The following is a 27662-nucleotide window of genomic DNA, read 5'->3' on the forward strand; positions in this document are numbered from 1 at the left end:
ACAACCGAAACTGACTACCGTTCTGTCACACAGCTTTCACGGAGAAATGCACAGTTAATTTTGGCGCGTTTGCGTTACGTTAAAACGGTTAATTAAACTAAGCACCAAACATTAACCAACAGTCACCGCCCATGCTCATAGAAACTACTTGTTTCCTGGAATATTAAAAGTTAGTAGTATTTTACGTTAAATTGTGTTCACTGTACATTGCCCACCCCCAATGTGGCCATAAAGTGGGTGCCCATTTGAGATTACATTATAAACAAGTGGGTGCCCGGAAAACTAGTCCCCTTTCGCTAGGTAGGAAAACTGGTCCCTTATTGAATAAATATCAATTGAAAACACATTTTATGATCGTTCTTGCAGGAGATATTGTTTTTTAAAATAAACTATAACCCCCATAATATTTTTTAAAAATATTTTTACTTGTTTAATGGTTTTTTTTTTTTAAATAAAATCGATTTTCTAAGTGTCCGTTTTCAACCTAACTGGCTAAGTTCTTAGTGGTTTAACTTCTTTTAAAGCGTTTATTATCTCCATACAAAGTTAATTACACATTTTTTTTTGTTCTTATTTTAACGATGTTTTTTGGAGTCATAAAAACAATAATAAAAAACAAGACCAAAAAATTAAAAAACAGGGAGCGATTCGAGTTTTCGTTACTTTTTTGTTTTGGTTTTTTAATTATGATAGTTTTTTTGTTGTTGTTATGTTTTTGTTTTCTCTCATACAACATGCACTCATGCGTTATTTAAAATTATAATTTTATCAATTATCAACATTTATTGTCGTCCTGTCAAATTTTGCAAAAATTAACTAATAAATTAAAAACGAAATACGTTTTTGGCGCGAGAGATGCCATGTGCTAACAATCTCTCGTTAACTCATTTTTAATTTTTTTAATTTTTACTTCAAAATTCAAAAATCAATCATTAAGAGAAAAAGTAATCATTAAATAAATTTATTAATCAATTTTATTGAAAACTCCACTATTGTTTATCAAGAATCTTTTTAATTTTATTTTTTGTTGGTTGTTTTTCGGAGGGAGATATAGTTTTTACCCCCCCCCTCTCCCTCTCTAAATTATATTTAAAAAAATATTAAAATTTATTATTTTCTTTTTGAAACCAAATCTCCCTCAGTAATTTCTTTAATTTTCTATTTTTTAGCGATTATCAAGACCCCTAAGATGTGATATACCGGACATTATTTCTCGTTCTCACGTAACACTCGACATGTTTTTGTTTGTTTTCTGTGTGTTTTTTTTCTTTCCCAAATAAACGATTCCAAATAAATTAAACTATTGAAATTATTATGGAGTCACTAGTGTGGTGCCCTGTGATTGGATGAAAAACAACCAATCACGGGCTGCCATTCTAGTTTCCTCCCCGACCCCTATTTGCGCGGCCCCTTCGAACTTTCGGCCTCTTTGCGGTTGGGACCTGATTGCGAGTACATCCATTTCGCCAGCTCTCCGCCACCAGAAATACGGGACGCACGTGGAGTCCATAGCCGTAATAGCAGCACAGACCAAGGCCGCACCTTTTCTCTTTCATACCAACTAAGGACACAGGAAAGATTTAATTGATAAACGAACACATCACATCTGTGAGATAAGTTTCCCGGCAAACCCAATTGTTTGCAACACCTTTCTTTTCCTTTTTGTAAATACAGTTTTTTCATAACATTTAACTGTGTTTGTGTTTCCTTTCTTCTTGACGTCGTCACATTACTTTGTTACCTCAAACGTTTGGGAAATCCCAATAATTTACAAACAATTGAAACTAGCCTTTTAGGCTAGAGACTAAAAATAACACGTGGAATAATTTAACACAAAATAGATTTGTGTAAATTCAATTCAACCGTGACGTCGCTTGAGGAAGGGAATACAAGCCTATGCTATTTTGGTGTTACTACTGGGATTATAGAGGTTAATTTCGTCCGTCCCCCCTTTTTTTCTTTCTTTCCTTCCGTTTCTTTCCTTTATTTTGCTTGTAGATATTTGCTCTCAGCAGTATGAATGATTTTAAACAGATAAAGGGCGTTAGAGCCTTGATTTTTAATAGAGATTTCTTTAAAAGGAAAATAACTTCTGCTGTTGATTTAATGTCAGCAGAAGTGTCGCTCAATAACATTTGTTTTAAAAGGCAAGAAATTCTTATTAACAAATGGTTGACGGAGGTCGACGTAATTAATAATAGAATAAGTGAAGCCTGTGAAAAGGCCGATATAAATTTAGAAGATAGCGGTATGTTGGAAGATGAAAAGTTACAGGCGGAGTTCGTTTACAACATATTCAAAAGGCTCACTGAACTGGAAGAGAATATTTCTCCTTTCAATAAAGAATCTGTCCTAGTACAAAATCCACAAATGTCACTCGCAGCCGCGTGCGTTTCAGCCCCACGGTTGCAGTGTACTAAATTTAGTGGCATAAGAGCTGGTAAATTTGAATTGAAAAATTTCCTAGCTCAATTTGAGAATTGTGTGGACGCCGTACATTCAAAAAAAGCCAAACTATCACTTTTAAAAAGTTTTTTGACAGGTTACGCATCTCAGTTAGTGTCTCACCTCTCGTTAGAAGATGAAAACTTTGAAGTGGTCATCAATTTATTGAGAAGGGAGTTTTTGGATATTCCTCTCATTATCGATGAAATTTTTAAACAACTGCTGGGTAATACTCCTAAATATGACCCAGAGTTTGCTAACATAAAAAGTTTTTTGTCAGAAATAAAAGCTGACCTAGCTGAATTAAAGACTTCGTATGGTCTGGATTTTTTTTGAGAAAACACTCCTGGCTACGAACTGATTAGCCATGTAATTTTTTCGAAATTACCCCCAACTCTTCAAAAAGAGATAATAAGAAAAGTTGATAGTAACTATCCAAAAATTAATCAGATCTTTGATAATTATAATGAGGTCATAAAAACCTTGATAAAAACGAGTTTTAAAAAAACTCCAAATTCCCACCAAGACAATTTCAAATCTAGGGAAGGAAATTATAATAAAAATAATAATGTAAGGAAGGGTGTCCCAACGTTGGAAAACTTTGCTATAAAATCTAGCAAAGTTACTAAGCATTGCAGATTTTGCAGCGTCAATGGACACACTATGAACCATTGTCCAAAATATTTCTCCCTTGAGTCGAGACGTTCTAGGTGTAGAGAAATGGGCTTATGCCTCCTTTGTACAAGTGCCAATCATAGAACAGAAGACTGCTATGGCAAAGGAAATAAATTACCTCGGAGATGTGCACAGTGTAAATCCCGAGGCCACGTTACCCCACTTTGTAATGAAACAGATAAGGGTGGAAACAGTCCAACTGCTTCCACGCACGTGTGTGCTAACACTAGCATGCAGGAACAACCTTACATTTTGCCGATAGTGGTAATTACCGTTTTTAAAGGAAAATGAAAATATAGATTTAACTGCCTCTTTGATACAGGCAGTCAAAGAACCTATTTCTCCAGGAGTGTTATTGAAAGATTAGGGTGTTATAAATCTCTCCTCACTCCAGTTGAATACGAGGTAAAAACCTTTTTAGGGTCGTAAACAAAAAAATTCAACCAACTTGTAGTGGGGATAGAGGTAACTAAGGGTAGTTTCTTGTCTCTACCAGTTCTTATCGATGATGAATTCGATATGAACTTAAGATTTGATAATTTTAAGTCTGTAAAGAAAAATTTAATTAATTTAAATTATACCTTGGCCTTTTTGCACGAAAAAAATGACATTCGTGTACATGGCCTTTTAGGCATTGATGTGATTCAATTCATGAAGAACATCAAAATGATAGACTGCATGCAGGACTCTGCATGGGAGTTTCCTGCAGGCATTTCCCCGTTTGGCAATTGCCAACATTTTTTGTATGATAAACAGTGTAATCCTAAGAAGAATAAGGATCTCCACAATTATCATGCCATAGTCTCCAAATACTCTATGTGCTCAGACATTAGGGTAAATTTTGTAATGAACCCGATAAAGAGTTACCCTGATCCCCTTGCTGAAATATTTGATGAGAGTCAAGTAGAAAGAAATTTAGAGAAAATGTTTGATGTAGATTCTCTAGGTATATCATCGGAAGACGAGGCTACTTGCAATTATGACAAGAGTAAAATTATGGAATCTGAAAATTCCATTGAATTTAAAAATAATGCGTATCATGTAAAACTCCCCTGGCATGATGACAAAATCAAGTCTGTACCTTCCAATCACAGAATTGCACTTTCAGTGCAAAACGGAGTAGTTGATGCTGCAAATTCAAAATCTTCTAATGATGTACCAAATACTAACAGCTCATCTGTTCCAATGAAACAACGTCCTAAAAGGACTAAAAATGTAAAAAGTAGTAAAAACTCTCTTACTAACCCCTATATATACTATTAAATTCAGTTTATCTAAAACAATCTTCACATACCTTAGCTTATAGGTACTTATTGTAAAAAGAAGAAAAAATAATAACTGTTAATGATATCCTACCTTATTATTGAAGGGATGAAATTTCTATAGTCCTATTATTGCATCAAAATGAGAATTCTTTACATACAAAATAAATCACTACACTCACTTCTTTCAAACCTTTAAGCTCTTTGTGAATACAATCTTCACCTCTTCTATATTCTAGTTTGAAGCCTTCAAAAAAAAAAAAAAAAAAAATCTATTTTTCCTGTGGACTTTATTATCGGCTATGTTTGCCTTCAAAAAAAAAAAAAAATCAATTTTCCTGTGAAATTTATTATTGGCTATGTTTGCCTTCAAAAAAATTAATCTATTTTTCCTGTGGACTTTATTATTGGCTATGTTTGCCTTCAAAAAAATTAATCTATTTTTCCTGTGGACTTTATTATTGGCTATGTTTGCCTCCAAAAAAAAAAAAAAATCTATTTTTTCTGTGGACCTTATTATTGACTATGTTTGCCTTAAAAAAAAAAAAAATCAATTTTCCTGTGAACTATGTTTGCCCTCCAAAAAAAAAAAAAAAAAAAAATCAATCTTCCTGTGAACTTTATTATTGGCTATGTTTGCCTTCAAAGAAAAAAAAAATCTTTTTCCTGTGAACTTTATTATTGGCTATGTTTGCCTTCCAAAATAAAATCTATTTTTCCTGTGGACTTTATTATTGGCTATGTTTGCCTTCAAAAGAAAAAAATCAATTTTCCTATGAACTTTATTATTGGCTATGGTTGCCTTAAAAAAAAAAAATCAATTTTCCTATGAACTTTACTATGGGCCATATTTGCCTTCAAAGGGAGGCAAATCCAAGTTTCTGCGACCTTTCATTATGGGATAGTGTGCCTTACAATAAGCCTGCTATGAACCTCCAGCTTAAAAGCATAAGGACCTGTAACTGCAGAGAATTATGTTGCAATGATTTCATATTGCAATTTTGTTTTGGGGGAGAATATTGGAATTATTACGGAGTCACTAGTGTGGTGCCCTGTGATTGGATGAAAAACAACCAATCACGGGCTGCCATTCTAGTTTCCTCCCCGACCCCTATTTGCGCGGCCCCTTCGAACTTTCGGCCTCTTTGCGGTTGGGACCTGATTGCGAGTACATCCATTTCGCCAGCTCTCCGCCACCAGAAATACGGGACGCACGTGGAGTCCATAGCCGTAATAGCAGCACAGACCAAGGCCGCACCTTTTCTCTTTCATACCAACTAAGGACACAGGAAAGATTTAATTGATAAACGGACACATCACATCTGTGAGATAAGTTTCCCGCAAACCCAATTGTTTGCAACACCTTTCTTTTCCTTTTTGTAAATACAGTTTTTTCATAACATTTAACTGTGTTTGTGTTTCCTTTCTTCTTGACGTTGTCACATTACTTTGTTACCTCAAACGTTTGGGAAATCCCAATAAAACAACATAGTCGGCGAGGTAGAAAAATCGATTTTACCCTTTTATAAACAACAGTATATAAGTAAATTCTTTTTATATTAATATAAAAAAAAATATGCGGTCTCGTTTATGAACATAATAAACGCTTTAAAATAAGTGAAACCACTAAGAACTTAGCCAGTTAGGTAGAAAACGGACACTTAGAAAATCGATTTTATTTAAAAAAAAAAAAAAAACATTAAACAAGTAAAAATATTTTAAAAAAATATTATGGGGGTTATAGTTTATTTTAAAAAACAATATCTCCTGCAAGAACGATCATAAAATGTGTTTTCAATCGATATTTATTCGATAAGGGACCAGTTTTCCTACCTAGCGAAAGGGGACGAGTTTTCCGGAGACGAGTTTTCCTAAATTCAAACAAGTGAATACCCACCTTTTGACCACTAACATTTCTTCATATCGTTTGCTGTATATTTAAAAGGGGTAATCTCCAAAAATACCGTTAGGGCTTACAACATGGCCGCCAGAAGAGTCACGTGATCCGGTTGATCCAAAACATGAATCGTGCAAATGGAAAACGCAGCCTTGAAGGGAAACTTTGACAAACAATCACAATTTGTTTGTATTTAATTTTTTGTTGATATAATGTTGTTATAAAAATAGGCAAACTTTGAGAAACAATCTTAGGTTGTTTTTAGTTAAAACAGTGTTTATAAAAAGTATTTTATTCAGAACAAACAAGTGGTCGAGTGGTCGACGGAACGCAATTGAACCATGACAATTCCTGGAATTGAACCACAACGATTCCTGAAATTGGAACTGCTACCTACCTCAGAGAATTACAAAAATATCAATGGCCCTTAACGTATCACCCTTGTTCCTCGTTCCTTGTGTTCATGACAATTACGCTATACTTGGCGAAACTATGACATTGTCTCGGCTAATGTTAGCAATGCCAGATGACGTGCACATATTGACATGGCTTGCACAGAGACGTCTGATAGCCAATTCATGCAATTGTCAAATTTGTGGGTCACCATGCATGTTGGCTCGATATTCCGAATCCAAGGATGGTTGGAGATGGCGTTGCCGAAACGATGGATATCGTAATACAATTAGAACAAACTCTTTTTTTAAAAGAAGCAACCTCAATCTAAGAACCATTGTAATAATTATGTATATGTGGAGCATGGATTTTCCACAAAAAACTATGGCAACAGAAAGTGAGGTGAGTGCCAACACAGTGAGCGATTGGTGCAACTTTTTGAGGGAAGTGTGCACTCAGTACATTGAACAAAACCCAATTCAATTGGGGGGTGTAGATGAGACCTGGACCCCAAAAGAGGTTGAAATTGATGAAAGCCATTTTTACCCTCGGAAATATCACAGAGGAACTGTCCGACGTAGCCATTGGGTGTTCGGCGCCATCGAACGAGGCTCTAAGAATTGCCTTTTGATCGAGGTTCCAGACAGAAAACGTGAAACTCTGGTCCCTATAATTCGCCAATGGATCTTACCCGGGACTCGTATAATAAGCGATGGGTGGAGCGCTTATGCAACCGTAGCAGACATTGACTTTGGTATTTACAGCCACGATGTTGTTGTCCACGAAAGAAATTTTGTGGAGCCTAACGACGCGACTATAAATACTCAACTTATTGAAAATACGTGGATGCGAGCGAAGAAAAAACTTTGTCGTCAATTCGGTACATCAAGGGCTCTCTTCACTTCATATTTAAATGAATTTATGTGGCGTGAAAGAGTCGGCCCAAATAAATTTTGTGAGCTAATTTGTTGCATCGACTCCATCTATTCTGTCTAAATTTATAAAATGAAAATTAAAAATATAAATTGTTTTTTTTTACATCATATTTTTATAACATTACATCTTAAAAAAAATGAACACCTTGTTTTAAATACCATTTTCATGAAAAACTCTGAATAAAATATTTTTTATAAACACTGTTTTAAAAAACAAACTGTGATTGTTTCTCAACAAAAAATTAAATGACCGTTCTAAATAAATTATTTATTATTATGTTATTGAAAAACTGTTTTTGTACTTAATTATTATGCTTGTTTGTCAAAGTTTGCTTTAAATTTGCGTTTTCCGGTTTCGTAATAATACGGCGATTCATGTTTTGGATCAACCGGATCACGTGACTCTTCTGGCGGCTATGTTGTAAGCCCTAACGGTATTTTTGGAGATTGCCTTAAAAGGTTATTTCCGTTTACAGCGCCCACGAAAACCTATAAAAGTGGAAATTTTAAAGGAATTTTCGAGGGTAGAGTAATTCTTCATCAAAAATTCATCGTATCGAGATTACTAATGTGTTTTTACGTTTTTGAAATAATTATTTTTGTCACTTTGATACTTCCGTACATAAAGTGAGAAATCGAAACATCCCATCAAATCTAAACAGAATTTTTGTAAAATATTAAACAGTTCTTCTGCTCGGTTAATGTCGGCACGTTACTTATGTTAAAACGAGTAATTAATAAGCACCTGTTAAAAAACTATACAAGTTCTGTATCCCCCTTAAAAAAAAAAGAACGAAACAAAAAAAACAAAAACAAAACAACCGGCACCCCCCCCCCCAAAAAAAAAATTACCATAAAGTGAGTGCATCATTTCATCATATTTTGGAAACTACTTGTTTCCTGGAATTTTAGTGGTAATTTTAAAGGATTTTCCGAGGGTGGAAAGAAAGCCCCCCCCCCCCAAAAAAAAACGTGGCCACAAAGTGAGTGATCGTTTTACGTTAAATTATAGAAAAGTGACCCCCCACCCCCACCTTTTTAGAACGAAAATTACTTCATATCTTGGAAACTATTCGTTTGCCGTAATTTTAAACGTTATTTTCGTTTTCAGCAACCCCGAAAACTTGAGAGAGTGGTAATTTTAAAGGAATTTTCGAGGGTGGAGTATTTACCTGATAAAGGTTTCTTTAAAAGTTACAATTCCTCTGCAACTAACGGCACATTTTTCTAGTTTTTTTAAAACTACATTTAAGTCCCTTGGACAAATCGGAAGTTCGGAAGAGTTACTTGTCCATTTTTTTCTGTCATGGCGTCTTTTGTAAATAAAAAGTCTGTATTCTCTCGTACTTTCTCATCCATTCTCGGATTAACTCCAACATAACAATGTCGGTAAATTTTTACGACGTGCCCCAGCGTATTATAAACACCCCAACCTCCCCATGTTAAGTACGGCTTTTGGAATAAACACCCCCCAACCTCGAAAGCCGTTCTTAACATGGGGAGATTGGCGGGTGTTTATTCCGAAAGGCGTTCTGAACGGGGGGGGGGGTATACTATGCTGGGACTAGTTAAAAAAAAAAAAAAATACCACACTGTATAAACTTTGTCGCAACTTCTTTTTGGTACTCATGCACTGCATGAGTCATGCAGTGCAGTACTGCAGTCCGTGCTGAAATAACGTTATTATTTAAAAAGCCATTCTTAAAATGGGGAGGGTGTTTTGTACTTTAACCTTACAATTGAATAATAAAAAAAATAAAAAAAAACATCATAAAACTTTAATTAAACTTTGAAATACGATTTAAAAATAGCGCAGTCAGTAAGTGCATATTTTTTTAGTTGTTGTGAAAGCTTTAACAATTTTTAAATAAAAAAATACGGTACTTATGCAGAGAGTGATCCGGACGTAACTCACCGGACGCCCGGCTAGCCCCGTAACACGACGTCAACAGCCGGAGTTAGCCGAGCGTCGGCGATGTAGTTCGACGGTTTTCAACGAGCGTCGCCGATATCGTTCGACGGTTGTCAACGCTACGCGCGTGCGCGACGCAAGAAAAAAAAATTCAAAGCAGCAGACGACAATAAGGAAAAAGAAGAAAAGTAAAACAGTACAGAATCAGATTTATTTAACAACAACCGTTACAATTTCAGATTTATTTAACAACCCTTAAAATTGCGTACCTATGGAAGGAAATATGAACTTAACATATTTGTCGGAAAAAATTGCAAACAGCAGCGCCCAGGCCCCAGTGTCCTGGAATTTTGTCAGGAAAGGAGTTTGCTTGCAAAAAAGAAAACCTGTCCCTCATAGTCGTGTCCCTCCAACAGTCTGAGGAAATACCAACAGTAAATATTCCTCGCATTTTTCTTTTACCAGGTTTTTCCTTAACCCTAACCACCTAACAAAAAAAAAAAAAAGAACATGTTTTGCACAAAAAAAAAAAAAAACAGTTTGCTTGTTACTTTTTTTTTCGCTGTTTATTCTTAAAAAAATAAAAAAATAACCCTAACCCTAACCCCCCCCCCAAAAAAAACATGTTTTGTAAAAAAAAAACAAATTTTGCTTGTTACCTTTTTTTCGCTGTTTCTTCTTCTTCAAAAAAAAAAAAAAAAAAACATAACTTTCTTGTATATAAAAACACTTTACATTTACAAAAAAAAAAAAAAAAAAAAATACAAAAAAAATTTGTTTTCCGTTACAGTAAATAAAAGTTTTAACAAATTTTACATTAAGGTAGGTTTCTCTTTTCTTGTTATGTTTTCAGCGCCGACGCTCGGCTTGCTTTTCCTCGCCGACGCTCGGCTAACTCCGGCTGTTGACGTCGTTTTACGGGGCAAGCCGAGCGTCCGGTGAGTTACGTCCGGATCACTCTCTGCATAAGTACCAAAAATACGATTCCTCGAAGTTGTCTTATTTCAACGGGTACTTGTACAGTTTAATCAAGACATTAAAAAATGAAAATATCGAAAAAAGTTTAAATTGTACGTATCCGTTATGGAATGAAGTTCTCCGAAAAAAAATTTCAAGCGTTTTTTTTTTTTACAGGGAAAAACAATTTGGCAATACAATACTCAGGACTGACTTCATATTAAAAATTGAATCGCGTGATGATTATTATTAAATTACGTGAGTATTTATAAACGATACAAATTAATATTAAACACGCGTAATCTCTTGCAAGTTATTATTTCTCTATTTCAAATTTAAATTTATTAATTATAAAACCTTCGGTACTTATGTATTTTTGTTACCGTGCTAAAAAAAAAAAGGTGCTTAAGATATCGTGGAACGTTCTGTTTAAAATCAAAAAATGTTGTTTAAAATAAAGAAGTAAAAAATGAGAGAAGAAAGATATCGTGAAAAAAAGATCGTGAAACGTTTTAAAATAAATAAGTAAAAAGTTGGGCTTCTTTAAGTTGTTTTCAAAAACAACTTCTGAAATACCTATATTATTGACATAGTAACGTACCGGTGATTCGGGAAATTAGTTCCTTTTATGTGATAAAGGGTTCGAGATTATTTTTCCACCTAAACTCCAGTCTTGCCGAAAAATCTTTGGATGTACGTACCCAAGCCGAAAAGAATTGATTTACGTTTGTTGAAGTGAAATGTAAACTTACTCCAGTTTGTTTTAAAGCTAAAAACCGATTTTTTTATTTTTTTTTTATTTTTTTTTTTTATTTTATTATTATTATTTATTTATTTTTTTTTTATTATTATATATATATATATGCAAATGTTATCTTTGAATGTTTGAATAAAATACTTTGACCCACGCCGATATGTCAACAATCCTAGAATTCTGTTTATTTTCTTTCTTTTACTTACCGCCTCTCCCCTCGACCTTGTGCTAAAAATAGCAACCCCTCCCCCCTTCCCTATTTCGAGTCATTCTTCCTTTTGCTTTGCTGTTTCTCTTTTGGCCTCTGTCTGTGTCTTAATGTTGTAGTTGTACGGTGAACTTGTTTAATAACCGGTTGCTCATTGCATAAAAATTCTTATATGTGCAACTGTGCAACTCTTGTGCACAGATTGATGATCGTGCTATCCATTTTTTTTTTAACTTAATTTTTATTATTTTATCAATTACTTTCTATTTTTTGGGACGCATGTGGAATTAAAAAAAAAGGGGGGGTTGTATTACTGTACACATAGATTCGAAAAAGTTGTCAAAAAACAAATAAATGTTATCAAAGGCAAGATAAGTTACTTTTCTACCTAACTGGATATATTTTTTGTGTTTTTATTCAATGTAACATATTTATTCAGCTCGAAAAACATACAGTGTTTACCGATGTATTCGAAAATTCAAGATGGCGTCTCACACCCTCTTTAACACCGTAAGTATGGAAAAAGGTGTTATAAAAAAAAAACTATACAAAATACTATTAAAAACCCGCCGAATATATGTCAACCTATGTCACGGTAACATATATTGAGCGAGTTTTTAACAGTATTTTATCCGGTTTTTTATTTATAACATCTTTTCCCACACTTACAGTGTTAAAGAGAGAATAAGACGGCATCTTGAATTTTCGAATACATCGGTAAACACTGTATGTTTTTCGAGCTGAATAAATGTTACATTGAATAAAAACACAAAAAATATATCCAGTTAGGTAGAAAAGTAACTTATCTTGCCTTTGATAACATTTATTTGTTATATATTTGTTTTTTGACAACTTTTTCGAATCTATGTGTACAGTAATACAAACCCAAAAAAAGATTAAAACGGAATGAAATTTAAATTCCGTTCCATTTTTGAAACAACCGTAAAACAGAGCATTCTCCGCAAGTTTTACCTTCCTTTCAGAGTTGTGTCTCCTGTATGTAGATTATTACCGTCTACTTTATAACGTAAGAAGAATGCGATTTTACCCATTTTTTGTAAAAATGACGTTTAGCTGTAAAAAACTTTCTACTCAATGATTTTTCGTAATTTTGGATATATATTCTATTTGGATGCAAGTCGGGGAGCACCAATCTATATTGGGGTTCATTAATTTTTAGGACCGAAGTTGCAGGTGTTGCAATTTTATTATAGTCGACAGTAGGAGTGTATCCGCGGGACCATTAAAGGTAAATTTAATGGGATTGCCAATTAAGAGAAAGATTTTTGTACCAATCCACATCCTTACATAAAGATAAAAAATGAAATCCAGAAAATAACGACTCTCAACTAAGAACATGAAATCACTGTATCAACATGAAACAGACAACATTTATTTACGTGTTAGGAATGTTAGTTTAAATTGTTACAACATAAGTGTGTTGCGGGGCCGGTCGTCCGGGGGCAGTCGACCCAACAACTAACAAGGTAGACACAGGCAAAAAGTAAAGAGCAAAAAGGCTAAGAAGAATGACAGACACAGGTTACTTGGTTAAAGACGAGGGTTTGCCTTTTATTTGCAAAGGGAGAGAAAAATCGTATGATCTGGATGCTTGTCGCCTGGAAGGTCGCATATCACTGGAGGCTAAGGTCTGGTACAGGTGCTCTAGACATAGCGTGGTTCAGGGCTCCTCGCTGAGTATGGAACAATCAGCTGGACGTCAGGGTGATCCGGAACGGACGGTGGACACTGAAAACTCAGGGGTCAGTGTTAAGGAAGGGACTCCCTCGGCGGCCAGGTCCAAAATTTGCCTGGTTGGGCTGAGGCTGACTGTATTCATTTGACCAGCGTGATGTTAGTGGTGTCGCTGCCAATAAGACAAACAAACGACTCTAATTAATTCTAGAACGAAATTTATGCAATCAAACGTAGCTTAGGAGTTTGTTGATTCCATTTAAATTAATTTCGTCTAAAAAGTAAAAAGTCAATTGCCTGTTTTATTGGCGTTTTGTTGATATATTTGAATTCCAACATGTGTAGCGAAATCGATGACGAAAAGAGAAAGGGAAGGTGAATGAATTCACTGAACCCGGATATGTTCATATATTTAGCTTGTGTTACCCAATCGGGTCCTTTTTTTAAGGGAAGGGAAAATGAAGAGAACAGGGGGGGGCGAAGAAAGAAAGAAAATGGAGGTGATGATTTTGAAACCACGACAAGTGTTTTCTTGTGATGAAGAATTAGTAAAGTGAGGATTTTGTGAGATTAGCACGAGGCTTGAAATTACTGATGTTTTTATGATAAGTGTGTCGTAAGTGGCTATTTTTGAGAAGAACAGTCCATAAATCATATATGTGAATGTGTGTGTGTGTTCATATCATAGAACAGTAGTTTGGAATAAAATTGTTTAAGATAAAATTTAAGTCCTTGCTCAATGTTGCACACAAAATCATGATGGGTAAACACCCATCATGATTTTGTGTGCAACAGATATGAATAGATAGGAACAAAGTTTACTTGAAATCGTGTTAACACTTAGGAAATTGAAGAGAAAACTGGTTTGATTTGGCAGGCAAATCTTTATATACAAGCTTTCTCGAAGCTCCAGCCTGTTTACTTTATTTATACACAATGGAGCGTAACATAGTTCCTTTTGTTTTATGTGTGCAGCGGTCGCATCATAACGTCGTTCCTATGCGTTCTTCACACGCATGGGTGTTTCAAAGTGAGCCGTGATTGTTGTGAAATGTTCCTGCCTTTTATTTTTAGATAAAATGTCACTATTACTACATATTATTTATATATATATATATATATATATATAAATATATATTACTACATATGATTACTATAAATCTATAATATAAATCTCACCTGTCTGTTTAAATGTATGTATGTATGTATGCATGTATATCTGTCTAAAACTTTCGACAGAGGCAAAGGATTTTCAAGAGATTGATATCGTTTTGAAGCTCAGCCCTTCAGACGACTAATATCGAAAAATTGGCTAAAAACATTAATTCCTTCACCCTCAACTGGGCACTTTTCTACAGGGAGGAGGGGGTCGTTTTTTTCACCGATATTTTCGAAAGTCATCCCCTCTTTTCGATTGACTAGCCTTAATTTTAACCTTTGTCACTTTGGATTTGGCAATGGGCGCAACAGCAAAGATGTCACAGAAAAAAACTTGTTCAGTTATTTTGATTTTGATTTTTTATATGAAAGCTGCAGAACTGCAAGTGCAATAATTTTCCAATGGAGTAAAATGACATTGTATAAAAGGCACGTATTGAAGAAAAACATAATTCTTCCTGAAAATGTCTATAACATGGCAAAGAAGTAAGAGGTAATGTTGAAAGTTCATGGCAAATAGTGGAGAACATTTTCTAAATACTTAATTTCATTATTATTTGTGGTGTTGCTTTCTTCTTTACTATAAAGATTGTCACTGTTGTGTAGCTTTATCATTTTAGTTGTGCATATAAAGTCTTTGCAACAAGTATCGTTATATAAAAGGTAAGAACGAACTCTTACAATAGCATCCGGTAATTTATTTTGAATTCTGTTAAAAGGCTTTGTTCTGATAGCAGTAACTAAAGAAAACATTCTTTCAACAGTTGCATTACTTGCGGGTGTTATCAGGGATGTTAAAGCATATGCTGCAAGTTCCTTAAAATTATCATGTTTGGCCACAAACTGCCAGAATTTAAGAGAATCTGGAGGAATTCCATTCTCTGCAAAATATGGTTCTTCACACAATTCCACCAAACAAACTTTTCTGTATTGTGCCTCAATTATACAGTTATTTTCCGTGATATGTGGAAATGGCAAATTTTCAAACTTTGCTCTTAATCTTTAAGAACTTTATCAGGTTTTAGAAATGAAAGTCCTTTAAACATGTTGGCAGCTTTGGGAATTCTTTTTTCTACTTGATGTAAGGCTTCTTGCAACATAGCTTTACACCTCAATTTTAGTTTTTACATTTTTGTAGTTTTTGTCCACTTGTGCATCAGCAGTTAATGTGAACTTATGGATTTCTGAAACTAGCACCAAACTCAACATTTTCTAATGTTTTACATGTTCCATCTTTGTTGAAAAGCTTTTCATACAAACTCTGGTGATGCATTATCAATTGTTTTGACAGTTCGTGTGGATCACTGTTTTCTTCTTTGGTTATATATATATATATATATATATATATATATATAAGAACAAGTAGTTAATAAAACATGTTAAAAAACATGCAAAATTTAAAGAAAGATGCAAAATCCAAGAAAGTTAGTTAAATTTCCATTCGCACAAGTAAAATCCAAGGGAATCGCGTAATTGGAAGATTATCCAAAGTAATCTAAAAGGTAGAAATCCGTGGAATGAATATATATATATATATATATATATATATATATATATATATATATCTCATTTACTATTAATTGAATATTTATTGAAATGAAAAAAAAGAATAAAAGGGAAAACTAAAACTCAGTGACCTGACTGGACAGGACCAAGACGCCAGTACTAAAAATATGTCCCCAGAACAGTTTTATGCTCAATTGTGAACTGTCTCAGCGGTTCCAGATAAACGTAAGTAAGTATGAAAATTAAACATTTAGGTGTGAGTTTCCCTCAGTGCAGCTCTTTAGTCTTTAAAAAAAGATTTTTTCCTGATATGACAAATATTAGCAGATGTTGATTCTGGGGCTGTTTTCCTCATGCAAATCCATGAATCGAGAAAAAAGAAAGCCAAAATGAAAAAAAAATCTACAAGTTTTGACATGTAAACTACTTTTTAAATTATTTAATTATGACTTTTTCTTTAATAATTGCTATTAAATAAATATTTATATAAAATGATCAGTAAAAGGCCAAATTTGGAAAAAGGTTCAAACAGAAATTTCGAAGGCTAAACTGCTTTTAAAAAGGCCAAATTCGCGAAATTTGGCCTTTAAAAAAGCCAACCTAGCAACCCTGGGCTACGGTATCGTATATGTGAAAAAATTCGTTGACAAAGGGAATGCAACTTTAATAAAGATTGACAAGGGATTATCTCCCTTTCCATCGCCAAAATTTTAAGGGTGTACAATTTTTGTTTTTCCTACAATTAGAAGCTCCTAAATACTTCATCTGCTTAGTAAATTTTTCTTTTTTTTAGCATATGTGCTGCTGATTTGAGTTGCCTGACTCTCCATATGAATCTCTGTCAATTATTTTGACCTCGTTCCACAAAGGGAAGTGTGTTCCTTTTGTCCATATGTGATCCAGCTAGTCCCAATTTTTCGACCTCCCCCATATCATGGCTTTACAATGTTATTCTAGCATTACTTGTATTAAATATTTAAGTGTTTCCTAGCATTTTTAAGATTTGCTCTGCAACACTTGGTATAATCTGTCAGTTTATGTCAGGTACCGGACAAACCTAAGCGTATGTATACAGAGATCCGGTTCTAGCAGTGAATTTTGTTATTGTTATAAAACTTATTGTTAGAAATTTGTTTGTGTTTCTAGAATAAATACTTTTGAATGAGAATAAACATTAATTTTCAAAAATATTTTTATGAGAGAATGAATTTAGAACATTATTTTTATATACACACACAAAATCAAATTATATCGAAATTTAATGAATATAAAAGAAAAAAAAAATGTAGAAATTAAAATCACGATCGAGGTTAGAATTTTGCTAGGTTTATTGAATTTTGTTTCTTTACTCCCCCCCCCCAAACAAGACATATTGCCACTTGAATGTAAATTATTTGAGATAATATCTAACAAGAAATTGTGTGAAGTTAAGTAACGAGATGTCTGTTCACATTACATTTAAACTGTTGCATGTCAGTACAGTCGGCGAAACAGGAAACAAGGAGGGAATTCTAAAAGGTAGCGGTGCGAGGAAAGAAACCTTTAGGAGTTTTTTCTGGCATGTACGCATCAGTGAACGGGTGGGTTTTGCTCCTATTAAGATTAGTCTGGAGTATGTACTTCAAGAAGGTACAAGTGCTCTGACTTCATCGGAGCACATTCTATTAAAGTACTTATATTACAGGGATACAACGTTGTGAGGACAGCGGTTGGAGTTTGGCTGATAGTGCGGAACTTATTAGATTGGAAACTCGTTTTTGAACTCTGTTTAAGAGGGAGAGACTAATGGTAGATGAATCAGCGTATGGGCGAATGGTACCTTCGTAGAGGTATAGGGTACTCTCAGATATGAATAATTTTCTAGTATGGTAGTGGGAGCCAACCTTTTTGCAGCAGCCTTGTCAATATCCTCAATGTATTTAATCCTATTAATGTTGCCTGTGAATGTTAAGCTGAGGAGTTTGAATGATTAACTCTTGGGTAGGGGTTATTTGTTTTGGCAATTGGTGATTGAGAAGGGTTTTTTTGTAATTGTTAAAAGAAAGAAACTTAGTCTTAGTAGCATTTAATGTTATAATCCATTTACAACCCCATTCCATACAACCCCATTCCATACAACCCCATTCTATACGACCTTTAATAATCGATTAAATCATGAAAATAAAACAAAATACTGATAGAATCCAATATGACATTTATTGGATTTCTACCAATGTTTTCATAATTTAAGCAATTATTGAGACTTCCCAAATGAACGTTATGTTGACTATCTTGTCGTCGTTCTAACTTACCAACATAGTACTACTATGACACTACCATTTTCAGTGTTATTTGCAAATTTTTCCTTCCCTTATTTGGGACACTTTGAAAATAAACTGTATTCTTTTTTCATTGAGATACGTTTTAATTCTCTTTCTGTAAAAGCATTTTGCAAATTTGTTTTCCCTTATCTAAAAGCATTTTGCAAATTTGATTTCCTTTATCTAAAAGCATTTTGCAAATTTGTTTTCCCTTATCTAAAAGCATTTTGTAAATTTGTTTTCCCTTACCTAAAAGCATTTTGCAAATTTGTTTTCCTTTATCTAAAAGCATTTTGCAAATTTGTTTTCCCTTACCTAAAAGCATTTTGCAAATTTGTTTTCCCTTATCTAAAAGCATTTTGTAAATTTGCTGCTTTTATTTGAAGGCATTTTGCAAATTTTGTCCCCCTATTAAATACATCTTGCAAATTTTTTGTTTCCTTTTTCGGAACATTTTGAAAATAAAGTTTTTCATCGAGATACGTTTTAATTCTCTTTCTGTAAAAACATTTTACAAATTTAATGTTCCCTTATTTCGGAATGCTTTTCAAATTAAGTGTTCGGTTATTTCGAATTGATTTAGTGAACTAAGGTTACTATTTGCACTGTATGAAACGTTATTTCGAAACATGTTTAATTCTTTCTGTTAGGTCAGTAAGAGGGGTTTAACTTTATCTCATCAGCCCACCTTCTTGACCCTTCCTTACCTCCCCGTACCTCTCGCCTGTATTTAGAACTGGTCTGTATAGATATTTCAACTACTAAATTCCCTTCCTACATTAAGTTGTAATTTAGTGCATATCTTAACGTCCCTTTAAAGAGTTGACGACTACTATCTCCATTGAGTTAAGCAGACTTGTAATTCTGTGCATGTTTCGAACATTCGACATTCGGCCTAACTAAAAATTCCCGAATTTAACATAATACGTCTGTACAGAGATTAGAATGTTATATTTAGTTTATTTCTGAATTTAGCATTTTTATGTACGTCTAATGTCTTTATTTATATCTTTCTAATATATTTTACGTACGTCTAGTATAGCGCACTATTTTTCGTATATATTTTTCATATATATTTTTCATATATATTTTTCGTATATATTTTTCATATATATTTTTCGTATATATTTTTCATATATATTTTTCATATATATTTTTCGTATATATTTTTCATATATATTTTTCGTATATATTTTTCATATATATTTTTCGTATATATTTTTCATATATATTTTTCGTATATATTTTTCATATATATTTTTCATATATATTTTTCGTATATATTTTTCATATATATTTTTCGTATATATTTTTCATATATATTTTTCGTATATATTTTTCATATATATTTTTCATATAGTTTTCGTATATATTTTTCGTATATATTTTTCGTATATATTTTTCGTATATATTTTTCGTATATATTTTTCGTATATATTTTTCATATATATTTTTCGTATATATTTTTCGTATATATTTTTCCCAATAAAAAGAGGTTAAGTAATACGTATATACTTTCCATTTTCTACCTTTAGAATTGAAGTTGTAACTTTCATAATCCTCTTTCGGAATATAATTTACATTTTACTTGTATTAGTTGAAATCCCATGGGTATTGCAGTTTACGTTTGGGAGAAACTATAGCATTTACTGTCCCTAGTCAGTGAATAGGAGATCCTGTTAGAGTGAGGTAGTTTGATTTTTTTCGTACTAATCCGACATGTCCGATATCTTTTAGAAGCTGGATTTTCTCCACTTTAAGAACCGATCTTCATCTATGCCCTCGTGGGGAGGCAAGTAAATAGGTATGCTGTGTCCGAAAGCAGTGTTAGTTGTATGTACGTATTTTTCCCCAATATATTAAAAAAAAAAGGAATAAGTATATATATTTTGATTTATAATGAACACAAGCGTTCTCTTGTGAATTAACCGGACGATATTATTACAAATATTGTATTATGCGTTAAAGTCTACTTTACCTAAAACTTGTTGAATTCGCATATGTGCGATTACTTTTGTGTTTTATTGTGAAAAAGGATTTCTTATATGTTGAAGATATTTATGATAATTTTCAATAGCGAGTTCATACCCATTTGCTTACCGGTCTGTGTTATACTAAGAGTTTGTGAAAAAATAAGTTACCTTTTCTTAGCCTTAGCCCGTATTTGCATTTAGTTATTTGGATTCATTCGAAGATACACATCTGACATTAGTGGCATGTACCCTCCCCTGACGTAGTTGTATATTTAAACTCTCTTCCCACTCTTTTTCTAAGTTGCATTTCGGTGAGGATATTGCTATAAAGAGTGTTAAACGTTATTCTTCATTTCCAGTCAATTAACTTCCATATAGAAGTTTGAATTTTAAATCCACTTAATTTTAATTTTGAGCCATAGTGACCCTTTTAATTTGTAACTGAGGATTGTATCCTTTGATATTTTCACTGCTCAATATACTGTATTAGTCTTGTTTGTTTTGTGCTATGAGGAAGGAATTTTATGCATATACTTTTGTAACCCTTGTGTGTGCATTTTTTTGTGTATAATATTTGAACGCCTGTTTTTTCTATTTGTTTGGATTTAGTCCATATTTTTGAAAAAAAAAACAAACGCTGTACGATGTTGGTCACTCGTTCTTCCGGATTCTTTGTAAGGAAACAAAAGTTTTATTTAGGGAAGATTATCATCATCTTAGATTTATTGTGGTTGCAAAGGGAATTGCCAAAACCTTATTTTATGACAATGAAGGCCGATGTTGATGAATGGTTATCATCGGTAGATAACATAACTGAGTTGTTGGGTGATCATTCCCTGCGGATGCTGTTAATGTTGTAGTGTTCTCGTCCCAGGTTTGATTCATTCTCTTGAGGTTGGCCGATGGAGTGGAGTGTGATTCCTTGTGTAACCCTGTGATATTCGAAACCCTCAAGGAGATGCTTGGCGAGTTATCAACTCCTAAGCCCAAATGTCCAGACTCTGGAGACTGTTTGCTGAGTGCTGGCAAGTTTGGCTTGGGAAATATTGCATCACAGTCGGAAAACAGTGTTGCAAATGCCACTTCAGAGGATCTGCATAGTCAGGCGCTGAAGTTTGATTTTTCTGGCGGGCAGTTTGCCAGTGATATTTTAAAGAAAAATGTATTGGGAGTGAGCTTCCCAGATATCATGAATGATACCACTCGTGTCCACAACTTGTTAAGCGTGGGTATGAATCAGTTGAATATTGAGAAATTCATGGAGGGATTTCCATGGAATGTTGGGATTGTTTTACCCTCTAACAATGTTAGTTCGAAAACTCGCATATGTGGTTATCTACCACAACCTTGTCAGAATACTGAGAAACTTAGTCATGATGGTGAAGTATTACTCAGGTCATGTAGTTCTGACAATAGCCAGTCGTTAAAGGAGAGGAGTCAATCCTTTTTTTTTTTTTTTTGTTTATTAAGAGCCGGAAGCCACTCGGGGATAAGGGTTATTGCATGTACAGTACACCAGTATTGGAGATTTGATAAAGTGTCTTACTTTAGGGAGTGGTTTTTTGTTTATTAAGGGCCGGAAGCCACTCGGGGATAAGGGTTATTGCATGTACAGTACGCCAGTATTGGAGATTTGATAAAGTGTCTTACTTAAGGGAGTGGTTCATCAGGAATTTGTTTACATTGGACTTGAAGACATCCAGATTGTAGTCAGGTTGGAAACAGGCAACCGGAACAGAGTTCCACAGGCGTACACTTCTCAGAAGGAAGCTTTGTTCATGGAATCTACGTTTTGATTTTGGCACAGATAAGGAGTGGGGAAAATTTTTGACAGTGGTTTCAGCTAGATGGGTGTTTATCGTGAAAGATTGGCGAGGGAGGACCAGAGATTGGAGCTCAGACGAGCACCTGCCATGGTAGTAACGATAAAACAAAGACAGGCTCACAACGTCACTCCTGTGGGAGAGAGGTTGCAGGGAAGAGAAAAGGGCATCACCCACTAGGCCACAAATCCTGTGTGAAAGTGCAAGTTTTGTGCACTTTTTTAAGTGCTAATGTTAGCACTGGGAGAGAAATTCTCCATCAAGAGTATAGGGCAGAAAGTACTATATATGCACCTGTCAACTTGTAAAAACCAAGAGGAGAATGGTTTTGGAAGAGTTACATGAAAAGTTGGACTGGGGCGTCCAGATTCATGTTGAGTGTAACTCGATAAAGAATCCCATGATGGATCCTGTCGAATTTGCTGACTACATGGTGTGTAGTTCAGCTTCTCCGAGTTGCTACGAGAGTGTAGGTCATGTTGTGCAGAGATCACTTACGGAACGTTCATTGTATGAAGTTGCTCCTTTAAGTAGAACGCTTCCTGCTTTGGAGTTACATGGAGGTGTTATTGTTTTTGAATATATTGTGAAGATCTTCCTTGACATAGCTTCCTGCGGTATTGCAAGAGCTATCGAAGTCAAGATCGATTTGTCCTGGGGTGTTTCTGAGGTGCTCAGGACCATCTTATACTTAGTTAGAAGTGAGTTTTCTGATGCTGAGATGCTTGTTTCAATGCTGGACACAAGAAGATTGGATCTCTCCTTCCATAAGTATTGCACCTCCAGATACCTGGGTGTTTCTGACACCTATATCTAACTTTGTTTGTTTGGCTTTATGTATATAGCTATATAAACGTTTAAAACTGTGACTGCTTTGCATAATTTGTGCAGAATTTGAGTTTCAGTTTTATTTCATTCCACCAAGTTGAAGAACTTATCAAAGCATAGGGTTGATTAGATTCGACCCTCTTGTAGCACTGGTGTTGATCTCACTGGGCTCTTTTGGTTATGAGGGAGCTGAGATATTTTGGTGTTCGCCAGAGATCCTATAGGGATGAGGAGGTTGGATGGTAAATTATGTGAACTTCTCAAGCCTTTATACTCTTTTATATGCAAATAGTTAATTATCTGGCGGAATATTCTCCGTCCAAACTTCTGTTGTGACCTTGCATCTGATCATTAGTTTTAAATTTGAATCTGGTTAGGTACTCCTCTGTTCAGACCTAAAACATGAAGGTTTTCATGTGAATTCTTATGGAATAATCTTAATTGTATTTTTCTGCTTTTTTGTTCTCGTATGTGTTTCCTGGAGTTCTTCTGACCATACATTGTGTGGTATATGTAAATATATAAAGAAAAAATTTGTATCATAAAATTTACAAGTGTCATTCAACTGCAGGTTGACTGCCATTTCTTTTTAGGGGAGAATGTTGGAATTTTTTTGTACCAATAATTATGCATCCCCCTGTTTATACATTTATTATATTTTTATTCTGGTTCTTATATTTGATTTTCTGTATTTTGTATCTTTTATGATTCTTAGTTTCGTATATTTTCAGTTCATACGAAATTCCCTTTAATTTGAAGAAAAGAGCAATGCTAGCTTTTTGATGACGTCACGAGCCTAGCACTAAAAATCGGCCTCTTTTGGTTCCAGCAACGTGGAGAGTGGACGTAGATTCATTGCCTGGCGCAGATATGGTATTTTAACAAGCCCTCCTTCAAGAAGAATACCCGGCAACAGAACACTGGGACGCGACAAGCCATACTTTTGAAGACTATTTACGTGGCTATGGTTTGCACATATTTAGAAGGAGTATAAAATTTTAAAGGACTTTGAATTGAGAAAAAAAGAAAAAGGCACGTGTCTTACCGACATCAATTTGTGAGTATGTTCCTAAAATTTATTGCATATAAGAGTATGATTAGGAACTACTATTTGAATTATATTGTAATCGTTCATTGATACGACATTCTCAATGTAAGAACCAACGTTTTTTTTTTTCATTATATGTTGTTACCTTGGCATTCTTTGTTTTTGAATTTAATGCAAAGGGAAGAATTTGCAACTAATTTTATTGTAAATAAAATCTCTTCTTCGTTTTGAAACAAGACTTTATATTTTATTTCTTTACCCCCCCCCCTTTTGTATTTCATCCTTTCATTTTTTTGCAGGCTAGTTATTTTCACGTCAAATTTATCTGAAAGAGGATAAATTTCCGATAGTCATGAATTGACTTGTGAAATTAATCAGATCTTTTATTAATTATGCAAATTAAAGTAATAAGTTAATTATGTAACAGATTTTTTTAAATCCATGAAAAAAAAAAGAAAAAAGATAAAGGTCATCAAATGCAAATATATTGAAAAACAACAACCATAGTTGACCTGTGAATTTTTTGCAAAAAACAAAACAATTGTAAGAAGATGCGTGGTGTTGTCAAAAGCAAAACAAAATCATTTAGATTTTAATAAAATGAAAACAACACAAAAGTATCAAACATTGACAGGTGCACTGAGTCAAACTGATGAGGGCATAGAGTGCAAAGTTTGACACAAAACCTTGGGAGCGGTCAAAGAAATTGAAACCCAGATCATTAATTATGGCCCTAGCCATTGGCTTCTCTAGAATGAACAATCATATACGAGTCTGGGGGAAGAGCGTTTCCTCTTGCCCTCCTCGGTGGTTGTGACATCAAACCATTAGTCGATAGTTCTAATTAGGTAACCAACCAGAAAGCTCATTTGCCAAAAATCATATCCATAAAAAGACAACACTAAATTGAGAAATCGAGTTCGTTCGTTTTCAGTTGACCGAGAATAAAGTTCCTTGCCAAAAATTCTGCCACTGCTGTACCTACCATATTTGACTATCAAAGACTTTTCACCAGTCAACCATACTTTCCTGGTATCTCCAGTATTTGACAAGTTTTTTTTTCCACATATTGAAACACATTAGTATTTGACCAAGTTTTTTTTCCACATATTATTTAAACACATTAGTATTTAACCAAGTTTTTTTTTCTACATATTACTGAAACACATTAGTATTTGACCAAGTTGTTTTTTCCACATATTATTGAAACACATTAGTGTTTGACCAAGTTGTTTTTTCCACATATTATTGAAACACATTAGTGTTTCAATAAACTTTATTTCCACATATTATTGAAACACATTAGTATTTGAACAAGTTTTTTTTTTCCACATATTACTGAAACACATTAGTATTTGACCAAGCTTTTCTTCCACATAGTGAAACACATTAGTATTTGACCAAGTTTTTTTTTCCACATATTATTGAAACACATTAGTGTTGCAATAAACCCTGTCATTGTTGTTGATCGGTTGTTTTCCAATTTTCTTTTGGAGTTGCTAAATCTTTTTGGTAACCCCAGCACAAGCAGTAAACATTCTTTTTGGCCGAATCACCCCAGGCTTTCTTTTGTAAAACTATTCTGACACAATGTGGGGCACAAATAACGGTTTGTATGGCCGAAACCCTATGTGATAGTTACGAAATCCCAACCACTCCAGTATCATGACAAAGTTAGGACCACATCTGGTGCCATGACCAGGATGTTTGCAACCAAGTAACACTCCCCGAGGAAATTGATATTGAAAGATTGCTTATAATATACAATTTTTAAAAGTTAAGTGTGACTTTTGGCACATCTGTACTTCATTGGGTTCATTATAATTAATTAGGAGTGCCTTTTTATTAGAGATGGTTTGGGAGTGGAAACCAGTTGAATAGAGGAAGATATAGAATTTAAAGTTCAAGCCTATATTATATTTTAGTTAGTTAATGGACCCACAGTGTTAGTTAAGTTATAATTAAGTGTACTTTTTATGACCAACATATTTTTGTTATTTTTTGTAGAATCATTTAGAGAGCAATCAGTTTGAATGTATGTAGTCCTCATGATATTTAGTTATAAGTCATCCAGGATACAACTTGGAGTTCTACAACATATTGGACCCTGTTGCATACAGGAGAGAAATGAATGCTGATTCTAGATATAAGGCTTAGTAGCTTTGTATCTTGATTTTAATATTCGAAACAGGCATTACACCAATGGGCAATAAATCAAAAAAAGGAAGGAGTGATTACCTCTTGAGATTGAACTGATACTACACTGATGTTTCTAGTCAAATGATTATCGTTTATGCTTCTATTTCACACGTTTTTTATGTTTACATCATTTGCTCATCTCATTTCAGGAGGGCAGAATTAGTCACACGGTGAAACAATTCAACATTTCAAAATGCAGCACTCTGGATTGGGACAACAGTAAAATGGCCTCTGTCTGTCATCGATTAAAGCGTTATTGATCACCCAATTCTTGATCAGATATCATAAGACAGAACGAGTAACGATTTTTTGTAAGCAGACGTTAATTTTGTCATATATTTTTAAAAGGAAAAAACAGGACCCTTAAACAATATATTCTCTTTATTATCCCCAACATTAGCCTTAGACTCAAAATGGTGGAGATTTTTGAATTGGCCTATATCATGAGATCAGTAACTCTGGTCATTTTATGCCAATTTACATAGTGAAATAAAATTTCACTCTACTTTAAAATGAGTTCTCTTTTTTTTTTTTTTATAGTGCTTGATTCATAATATCGTAGCCCAGCTGTTGACTCAGTAAACAATGGCGGGATCTACTCAAACAGAATAATGGCGTGCAACGTGTGTATGATCTCCAACTGTAAAACCCACTTGCATGCGCGCTGCTGTGTAAAGATCGTTTCAAATACACACACATTTCCCTTTTCTACACCCACACAAATTCTGTGGGCATATAAATTCTGCCTTTTTACGTGGACGTCTTCCAAAGCATCTTACGTCACAAAGATATTTTCTTCATCCAATCGGATTACGAAGAAAACAAATTAAAAAAAATCTATAAAAAGGGCATTTTGTGCCAAAACTAATCAGTCGACCCCAACCAGCATGCTGTAAACATCAACATCGATTCCGTGCACAGGATGTTAAACATGTGTGCACCCATCATTTGATTCTCGACGGGTAGATGGACTTTTTACCCTTTTCTAAATTTCTTTGCTAAATTAAGCGATGGACTGTAGCAGTTAACAAACTATTTACTGTAAGCGGATCAACGTCCGGTACCAAAGTGATTTGGCCGCACTGACCAATCGGTTGGCAGGGTGCATTGATTTTAGTTGTCCCCTTAAGAACTATTTTTAGCCCTTTGGAATCTCAGCTGCGATCGACAGAGAGGGACGCCAGCAAGCCACCTATACAGACCTCTCTCACTCACTCCTCCCACTGCTACTTGTTGAGGACTGCAGTCTGACGGCAGACGACACTTAAAAATCTTTCTTTCTTTCTCTCCAGTCTGAGATACAATCTCGCCTTTTCTAAATAAACCTTTTGTTGTTATTTTGTTAAAAGAAATGTCGTTTGGCCTTGTGTTTATTTAAGCAATTATTTTCCTATAGACTTTTATGTTGTTTAATTCTTCCTAAAAAAGGACTGGTTATTTCGAACCGAGAACTTTTAATTTTCTACTTCATTTAATTTAATTACCTCAGTTGCAGGAACATTTTCTACTTCATTATATGAACAACATTTAATTACCTCAGTCGCAGAAGGAGACTCAATTAAGAAGACACTTTCTGGTCTTCTCTTTTCACTTATTTATGATTTAAAAGAAAAAATTTTGTATTAAATTTATTCTCCGCCTAGATCATCTTTGTTTGATTGTTCAACTCCATTTTACACATATACTTTTATTTT

The 27662-nt window shown here is 34.2% G+C and overlaps 1 protein-coding gene and 1 long non-coding RNA gene across 2 annotated transcripts in view; one reads left to right on the forward strand and one right to left on the reverse strand.

Annotated features, from left to right (window-relative positions):
- The window catches only part of LOC145276836 (uncharacterized), a 64996-nt gene extending 54795 nt beyond the window's left edge, over positions 1 to 10201 (reverse strand). The window contains exon 1 of the mRNA XM_080128200.1: positions 10179 to 10201. The gene's annotated coding sequence lies outside the window, so the exon portion shown is untranslated. The remainder of the gene's footprint in view (positions 1 to 10178) is intronic.
- A 10-nt stretch (positions 10202 to 10211) lies between these two features.
- On the forward strand, positions 10212 to 27265 carry LOC145276837 (uncharacterized). Its single transcript, XR_013868037.1, has 3 exons — positions 10212 to 10734; positions 23453 to 23778; positions 26118 to 27265. It is a non-coding gene; the product is annotated as an uncharacterized LOC145276837 (long non-coding RNA).
- The last annotated feature ends 397 nt before the right edge of the window (positions 27266 to 27662 follow it).

The sequence above is a fragment of the Euprymna scolopes genome, chromosome 5 (genome assembly GCF_053919585.1).
Source record: "Euprymna scolopes isolate OS-2025 chromosome 5, ASM5391958v1, whole genome shotgun sequence".
NCBI lineage: Eukaryota > Metazoa > Mollusca > Cephalopoda > Sepiida > Sepiolidae > Euprymna > Euprymna scolopes.